The following is a 9,793-nucleotide window of genomic DNA, read 5'->3' as shown; positions in this document are numbered from 1 at the left end:
CCGCCCTTGTCATCGTCTATGTCGCTGTCCCACCGTCGTTGTCTGTGCCGCTGTCCCTCCGTCATAGTTTGCTATAGTTTGCTGTCACATCGGTAACTACTGCATCACTAGGAGAAAATAAATCAGAAGTTATGTGTTGAAGTGATTTTAGTTATAAATCTTTTTACTGATTTCACGGTCAAATATTTATATAGTGTTGAAGTGATTTTAGTTAAATATATTTTCATGACATAAAATAAATTCAATATTATTACAAATAAAATAAATTGAGTGTATGAGTGGGCAGAGCATGTGTTTATTTTTTGGTTATTTAGAAATTCCCTTTTATTTATTTTTATTTTTATTTGTTCTTTGTATAATACCTTATTTGCATCTTTCTTGTCACTTTCTATGAATCTATGTTATTGTTTTGTCTTGCATATTTATACATGGATAAATTTATATATACACACAATTTGTTATTTTTGTAACTAGAATACTTTTTCTGCAACTTTCTTGTATTGTCACTCTCTATGAATTCAATCTCTGTTATTGTTGTTTTGCCTTGCATATTGAACTAGAAATTTATATATACACACAATTTGCTATTCTTGATTGACTGAGCATTTTTTTTAAAATTTTCTTCACACATACGTTTTAGACCGTATTGAAAATTTGTGAGAGTGAAAGAGAGAGAGACAAATGTGACAAATGAAGCCACAATAAACACAATAAAAATCACTCCAACTTCATGGAAAAAGAGACAAAGGCGGATGTAGGGGTGGACTCGATTTTTTATTTTTTTATACTAATTTTAACCTAGCCCAAAAAAAAAAAAAAAAAAAAAAAAAATTATTAATAAAGTTAGGGCATCCCAAAATTAGCCCACCCAATCAAGCCCAAGACAACTCAGTCACTCTAGCCCAATAAGCCCAGGGCCGGCCCTGACCCAAGGCGACAAAGGCGGTCGCCCAGGGCCTCCCACATTTTAGGGCAAATCATTTCAGCCTTCCCAATCGCCTCCATCTCTGCTCTCGTTCTCGACTCTGAACTTACCCACTCTCTCTCTCTCTCTCTCTGCAACTGCAAACTACAAAATCTACAAGAATCATAAGTTCAAAACCCATATAGTTCAGTTTAGTCTGCAAGAATCAAAAGTTCAAAACCTATTACTTATATCAAAACCCAGCATATCATTTCAGATTGTTCAAAAAATCAAAACCCATATCTTTCAGTTTCCATCGCCAGCTGTTCCAGTTCGGGTTCGCCGTTCGCAAGCTTCAGCCGCTGGCCCCCCCTCTCTCTGCAACTGCTAACTTGTATGTATGGGTTTTGTTTTAATTTTTTTTCTAAATCAACTAATCAATGATATGGTACTATATGTTATTAATTTGACAGCGAAAATAAAAAGAATATATGTTATTAATTCATTTTGTTAGAGCAGTGAGGGTTAATTACGAATGAAATTATAATTAATTCATTTATTAATTTTTCCTTTTAACATGACAGTAAGAATTTAAAATTAATTGAATTAATTTAGTTTCGCCGCCTTACGTTTTCTCCCTCTTCTCTCTAATTCCAAAAACCCTCCCGCCTTGTACTTAAACCCCAAGTCCGTTTCAATATAATAGGAAACTCACAATCCTCTTTCTCCATATATATCCGTTAACCTGTCGTCGAAACAGGTTAGCTCCGGCGGAATTCAGACGGTGCTCCAACCAGAACTCTGTATAGGCTATAGCGATCGGTTGTCTTCTCCTCCAGATTCGTAATAAGTTTGGTCTCACCTGGTAAGTCAGGTCTCGCCTCTCTCTCTTTCTTCTCACTCTCTAAAAAATAACGAAATATTCACGAACAAATTCTTTATATATGTTTCAGAATAAATAAATAAATGTATATATATATATATATATATATATATATATTTTTTTTTTTTTTTCTCTTGTACAGAGGTGTACTGGTTGTGCGTTTTATCGATTTCGGTGTCTAGATTTGTTTCAGAATCTTTACTTAGATTTTGCTTATTCGATTTTTTCTTTGCATTGAGTGTTTGATTTTTTTTTTGTTCGAGTTCTCTGATGTTGAAATTCATCAATCACTCGTACATGTATGATTTTCTTTGCTTTTCATCTTTGGTTGTTTTGATTCAGGGCAAAAAAGGATGTGATAAAAACATTCGCCAGTCAAACATCAAATTATGCATTGTAATCTTACTGGATGTAATCCAAATCATTTTGCATATAATCCGTATTTCAATTGTTAGCATTGCAAATCAATTTCAGAGTGCATTCATACTAAAATAGGAAGGAAACTAAAAATTGAAAGAAAACACATGAATGGATGGTTGATACTAGTATTCTTTTCAGTTTTAAATTCCATAAAATATCCCCTTGATTGAATTCCGATTCGAATCAAATTATAGCACTAACTAGCTTATCTTCTCCTTGGCATATGTTGTTGTCCACTTGTCCCTAAATAGAGTAACTTCATAAAATTTATACATTAGACCATGGATCTGAAAATGCTTACAGCAAATTATTTTTAAACGAAAAACGAAAAATGAAAATGGTTACCAAACAAGGCCTATGTTTTTTATTTTCTCTTACCTCTGGTTTTCTTGTTCGTGCGTATATGTATTTTATGACCTTTACGTTTGATGAAAATTTCCAAAGATACACACATCTTTGAATGTCGCATTGCGATGGATATGCAAATAAATTTTCCAGAGATACACCCATCTGTAATGCTTGTTTTGCAAACTATATAGTGAAATTTTTTATGATCTTTTTTATATAATTTTTTTTTTTTTACAATACAAAGTAAAAAAATTGGCATTGCATTTTGAGGTCATCACCGTAATCTACATTTTATTTCAGCAAAACAAATATATATTTTTATTTCTATAACTTCTATTTCTCTTTTTATTTTATTTATTTTTTATTTTTGTTGTCAATTTTGTCTACAAGAAAATTTGAATCTGGTCATGAAAAAAGAAAAAAAAAAACAATCTGAATTGGATTAGAAATCTGCAGAGATTGAATCTGAAACAATTTTTATCAACATGCCTAGCTTTTTGAAGATAGAAATCTTTTCAGAACTAAAAAAAAAACATAACAAGAACTTTGACAAGCAAAAGTACTTAATATAGGGTAAAGCTCTAAAGTTACTTCTTGAAAATTAAAATACTTACAAAAAATATGCTTTTGAGTGAATTCCATAATGTTGGAAGGGGCTTGCCATGAACTACATCACACTCTGCTTTCCACTAGTAGATTCTCAAATAGGATTAGTAAATTGGTCAAAAGATGAGATAGGGTACTGAGTGGTGAATTGTTCAGAAATAAATTGATATATATATTTTTATTAATTACCCAAATAGGATTTTCTATGCCTTAATCAGTCAATTGTCTAAAGAAACATTGTTAGTTAACTAAAATTGAATTAAACAACAGTTGATTTTGGTTGATATATTTTGATTTAGCCCACCCCCATTGAGAAATCCTGGATCTGCCCTACTAATAATGTTTTGTTTCACATAGAAATCCAATATGTGTAATGCACGAAGGATATATTCAATCTTTCTGCCATATTTTTATTTTCAAATTTTGGTTTTTGATTTTCTTTTGTTATTAGAATGCAGAGTATCGGGATATTGATTTGTTAAGTTTGAAGATTATTCCTAAACTTATGCATTGTACTTTGTTATTGGATTAATGTAACATAAGAGCCGAGTATAACATGTGCTAATCACACCTATCCATAATTACACGTCTTTCTACGGATAGGTGTCCAACATTTTGATTGAAAGCATAGTTGGGTTGATACATGATATTGATATTACTTAGATGGTGGTGTTTTAATTGTTATGAGTGAGATTGTGAAACCTCTTCCCCATTGAGAAATCCTGAAACCGCCTTTGAATCTTCTCCCTTTTTGTGTGTGTGTATTCTCCCTTTTTGTGTGTGTGTGTCTTCTTATCTCTTTATTTATTTTTTATTTTTCTTGATTCGGGTTGACAACCTTAACCCGAAGACGGATTGACTCGCATTGACCTGAGATTGGGTTTCGGTAAACTTCTGTTATAGGGTTTGAATTTCTTCTCTTTGTTTCAGCTACAAATACGATGTCTTCCAATGTCATGAAACTGCTTAGCACCGATTCGGATAAGCTAAGGAAAAAAGCTGCGGCAGCTATTCGGAAATGCGTAAGCTTAATGACATTTAATGAAATTTTACTATGACATTTAATGAAATTTTACTATTAAAGTTGAATTATAATATTAATTATTTTTTTCAGAAGGGTACTACAAAAATCAATGCGGGAATAAAAACTTCTTATGTTGAATTTGAACGTCCTTCGGGCCCATACGAAGCCGCGAATGGTGAATTTGAGAGATTCGGAGGCATAAAAGAAAGTGTTAAAGTTTTTTTGTCTCTCGACGATGTATAAGCACTGTATTGACTCCACCATTTTAAATCTGAAAAGTAAGTATTTGTTGTTACCAAAAGATGTTTTCCTCGACCACAAAGGGGAAAATGTGGTCGTCATCCATGATAATTTTGACTTTAAGTTTTCGGAATGGGTCAACCAAGAGAAAAATATTTCCAATATAAAGAAGCCCTTCTTGCCAGATGACTTAGGCAAGTTGCAATTAAACTCTTTCTGGATAAAGTCCATCAGAAACTTATTGGATACCATCAAATATCTCCATGGAAAAGGGTTAATACATGGGGCTCTAGATGATCCCTCTTCATATGTGATATTGAACAATAATATGCATCTTATTCTTCCCGTCTCCAAAAATTTTGAATTGAAAAATACAGGAGAACATCATATGAAGAAGGCAGACTTGCAGGGCCTCAAAAAATTTCTATTAGGGCAGATTAACCCAACTCAGCCAGATGATGCACTTTTAGATTGGGTTTCATTTGTGAAGTTCTTTGGTTCGCAAATGGTCAAGTGAGTTATCTAATTAATAATAATATCATTTCTGTATTTTTTTTTTGGATCCCACTCTCATTGAATTGCTTTAATCTTATAGTGCAAAAAATCTGAGGAACCATCCAGTTCTTCTAACTGAAAGTGAACGATTCAAATACTACACAACTATTCTACATTATGTGGAGAAACGTAATCGACACAAAGTCAGGTCTGTTGTTTATGCTCATATCAAAGAATACATTAAGAATACCAATGATTGGAGAGATTTGATCGAAGTAGATCTTAAAGATGGACGAAAATCTGTTTCGTACAATGTGTTGCATTATCTACCGCCGGCCGTGGCCGCGCGGCCCGCACCCACGTCTGCGCCCGAAGACCGACTTTACTCAGCAGGTGTATCAGGTTTAATGAACTTCATCAAGAATGTTATTAATCATTCTGGGCGTCATGCCCGCCAATTGATGGAAACGAGATATTTAATAGAAGGCGTTCCGGTTCAGGTATGAATTTTATTTTTTTTTAAATTTTTATTCAGTTTAATTAGTTATTATATATTTTTGTTTGCCTAGGACTATCTGGAATCTGATGCTGCAGTGGAGCTCGGATATTTTTTTCCTGGATTTTTATCCCATCTTCATGTGATGTTCGAGGAAAATTTTGGAAGTGTATATCCATGATGTGAGTATTAATATTTTATTTTATTTATTTTTTTTTTTTGTGGATTTTCTGAAGCACTCAATCAACTTTGTAAGAACTTGGCCTGAAATCCGGTGATCGTGATCGTAACACTTTTTTGTTTTTCTTCATATTTCAATATCTTTTCTGTCCAAGTCCTGACTTGGAATTTCGACTTCTGCTGCTGCAGAAGAGGTTAGACCACGGATTCAATGGCTATCAGGTGCCTCCCACACCCCGAGCTGCCAGATCGGCTAGGGTGCCTTACCCGGACTACTCATTATTCCTTTATTTGTTTTATCTGGTGGTCTGTGTTTCTGAAGCACTGATCTGCATTTTAATCCCTTTGTCACTTCTTGTAGAGGAGGTGCTCATTCAGGAAGAAAGTTGATGACAATCCAATGTGTGCATTTGACTTATTGGCTACTGTAGCTGGCAATTTATTACTGGAAGGAGAAAGTTCTCCTAGTTCTAGTAATACATTACCTGGAAAAAAACACTGTGCAGCTGCGAAAGATTTTGTAAAGAAAGAACAACAGAAAGTGGTTAACCCTTTGAAAGTAGAACCTTGTGATCCAGGAAGCTTTGACAGGAGTTCTATTGCTTCAGAACTTGTCCCACAGGATCCTGTTCTTAATCATAGCTTCAAGGAATCTCCAAATGCTCAGCGTGATACTTGTTTGGGACTTGCATCTGTAGTAACAACTTCAGATTGTCCAGAGAAATTGTTACGAACGCCTAAGGTCTCAAAGGGATTATCCTTTCAAAAAGAGGAAACTTTATGAGTGTAGTTCAGTATCAAATTCTGATGGAGGGATTAGTAGTGAGGCAATATCTAGTTTACATGGGAAGGGCTTCAGTGGAGATGCTTCTGATTCAGGTGCAACGATGAATGGAGGTTAGTTTCCATCCCCCTTTCTCTTCTTCTTCTGTTAATACTTTTGCTAACTCTTCTTCATCACCCCCCACCCCACTATTAACTCCTCTGTTTGGTTTACAGTTTATTGTTTTCTCTATTATTTTGCTTATAATCGTAGCTCCTGATGCAGCCACTGGGACGCCAGCTTCTGCAGCAAGTCAACATACATCCTTTCAGTCCAAGGATTCCCATGGTATAAGTACCTTTGATGGAATTATTCATGTGTACTCTTTTGATTTGATTGGTGTCTGACATTCAAAGGGGTTCTTATATGAAGATATCTGTGCTTTTGCTCAGTGAAGCTTAGGATCAAGTCTTTCAAGGTTCCAGAGCTTTTCATTGAGATTCCAGAAACTGCAACTGTGGGTTCTCTGAAGGTAAGCATGACCCAGTTCATTCTAATACAAGCATCTTGCAGCTACCTTTTGCCATGCATTGTAGTAGATGCGACATGTCAGGGGGGAAAAACATTACAGTAGATGTGATAAGTTCTAGGATTATGAGGTATGTCATGCTGATCATGCATTTCCCTCATTTCATAGATTTTATGTTTATGTGTTCAGGTAGAACTTACATTCTTTATGGCTAAATTCATGTGTTCTTACGCAGCTCTCATTTTGTATTCTAAAAGTTGAATAATGAACACCGTGGGTGGAGCGTGGACGGGTTTTGGGAGAGAATGTGTGGGTGCATTTGATTAAATACATGACTTATATCTTTGACAAGTCCTGGGTACTCTGATGGTTTTTTCATTTTTCAAAATTTAACACAACACACTTTTGTGGGCTGAAAATTTTGCAGCAATGGGATCTTAATGTTTTTAACATTTTGCTTCAATCTCTCTTAATTCTTCCTCTCTTTTCAGTTTCCTTTTAGGCTTACAGATTTGCTGCTTGAATTTAAAATTACGAGCTGATGGGATGTGAATGTTGTGCAGAGGACAGTTATGGAGGCAGTGACTGCTATTCTTGGTGGTGGACTACGTGTTGGTGTGCTTCTTCCGGGGAAGAAGATTAGAGATGATAACAAAACTCTTACAGCAGACTGGAATATCTCATGATAACAAACTGGATGCTCTGGGTTTTACGCTGGAACCTAATCCTTCTCAAACTCTACACCTTTATGTCCCAATGATCTCTCCTTTCTCCCCCATTGTGATGCCCCTCAGTCACTGACAAGGTAAACCATATGTACGGTGACCTATTTCTTTAGAATTTCTCCGATGTCATATTTGACAGACTTATTTTGTTGTTGCAATGTTATGGTAGGTTGAGGAAACATGTTTACTTTTTACAATTATACTTGTAAGCAGATCTAAGGAGAGATGATTTAAGTCAGTTGCTTTTAGCTAATAATGCAATGCTCTCTTAGCAGGTACCCACCTGCCCCCAATGTAGTTGGTAGTGTGGTTAAAGAGGGGAATTATGATGCCCCATTGGATCCTCCAGTAGCAAATTTTGGGAACTTTATTGAAAGCGATCATGATTCAGCACCTTCTCCTCCTGCCATGCCAATTGATAAAAGCACTACAGATTCCCGAGCAAGCCCCTCTTTACTTCAATCAGAACATCGAAAGTCCAGATGGTAATTTTTTTGGAAGTTCCAGTGAGAATAGCACTAACAGCACTACTAGTGCTGGGAACTACATTGATACTCAATGGATTGTTGATCGTGTTGAGTTTACACCATCAGTGATACAAAGTCATTCCTCGGAATACTCTTTCCAGTCCACTTTGCAGGCTTTGCAGTGGTCATTTGGCTCTTTAAACGGCCTTACTAACGACGTTAATGGGCCAATAGACTCTTCTCTGAATACCCATCTGATTTTGAATGTGTTTAGTGATAGCGAATCCATCTTGCAATTCCAGAGAGGAATGGAGGAGGCTAGTAAGTTCCTCCTGAAAATCATTTGATTATTGATTTGGAGAATTACACAGTACCTCCAAAGTCAACAGAAGAGGCTCCAGAATCTGTGGTCAAAGTAGAGAAGGACGAGAGGGAGTACTCACCTAATGGCTCAAGGAAGGAAGCACCATCTCCGGGAGGACAATGATCTAGAAGAAGAGAGGAGCAGCAAGCAGTCGGCACTTTTGATCAACTCTGCACAATCAGTTGCTGCTGATGACCTCAGGACGGCAAATGAACAACTCAAGCAGATCAGACAACACTCTTCTCCCACTGGTGATGAAACACACAGGTTGGCCTATGTCTTTGCCAATGGTCTTGAGGCACATTTGGCCGGCACTGGATCTCAGATTTATAAAGTCCTAGCTTCCAGGAGAATATCAGCTGTCGAGAAGTTGATAGCTTACCAGCTTTTGCTTTCAGCCTGTCCATTCAAGAAGGTTGCAATTTTCTTTGCAAACAAAATGATTTTCAAACAAGCCATGAAAGCTACAAATAGGGTCCTCCATATTATTGATTTTGGTATCCTATACGGTTTCCAGTGGCCTATCTTTATCCAACATCTTGCTTCAATACCTAATGGACCTCCCAAGCTTCGAATTACTGGGATAGAGTTCCCCCAACCTGGTTTCCGGCCAGCCGAATTTGTTGAGGAGACACGGCGTCGGTTGGCGAAGTACTGTGAGCGCTTTAATATTCCGTTTTGAGTACAATGCCATAGCAGCACAGAAATGGGAAACTATAGAAATTGGGGACCTCAAGATTAACAGGGATTAGGTGCTTGCTGTGAATTGTGTATTTCGGTTTAAGAATCTACTCGATGAGACTGTTGTGGACAACAGTCCAAGGGATGCTGTTCTGAAGTTAATCAGGAAGATGAATCCGGACATTTGTGTCCATTCTGTTATTAATGGATCGTACAGTGCTCCCTTCTTTGTCACTTGGTTCCGGGAGGCACTCTTTCACTATTCAGCATGGTTTGACATGTTTGACACTTACATAGCTCGTGAAGAACAGGAGAGGATGAATCTTGAGAAAGTTCTATGGGTGAGAGGTTATGAATGTCAGTGCATGTGAGGGTTCTTTTTTTTTTTTCATAACTAATATTATCATTTTTTTTTTTTTTTTCCTCCTATGTATCCAAACAAACCCTTAAAGTTAGATGTTAGAGGGGAAGGGAAAGGGAAAGATGGATGTATGCATTCACACCACACGATGAGGTGAGTCATATGGTTTGCATTTGAGGTAGATGAATTCGGATAAATATCGATATAAATTGATTGAACCAATCGATTTATTGAAGTATGTAAATGATATTGAACCTTAAATGATATTGAATCCTTGAATTACAATATTGAATCCTTGAATTACAAA

General features: G+C 36.2%; 2 pseudogenes; both read left to right on the top strand.

The window, feature by feature from the left end:
- Nucleotides 1-630: 630 nt before the first annotated feature.
- LOC132269778 (telomere repeat-binding protein 5-like) lies at nucleotides 631-8,102 on the top strand (annotated as a pseudogene).
- A 333-nt stretch (nucleotides 8,103-8,435) lies between these two features.
- Nucleotides 8,436-9,793, top strand: LOC132269574 (scarecrow-like protein 14; annotated as a pseudogene).

This window comes from Cornus florida, unplaced genomic scaffold (genome assembly GCF_030987335.1).
Source record: "Cornus florida cultivar Cherokee Brave unplaced genomic scaffold, ASM3098733v1 CherokeeBrave_3.0.0_Hap2_Chr08, whole genome shotgun sequence".
Taxonomy (NCBI): Eukaryota; Viridiplantae; Streptophyta; class Magnoliopsida; order Cornales; family Cornaceae; genus Cornus; species Cornus florida.
This window is presented reverse-complemented; position numbering and strand designations above follow the sequence as displayed.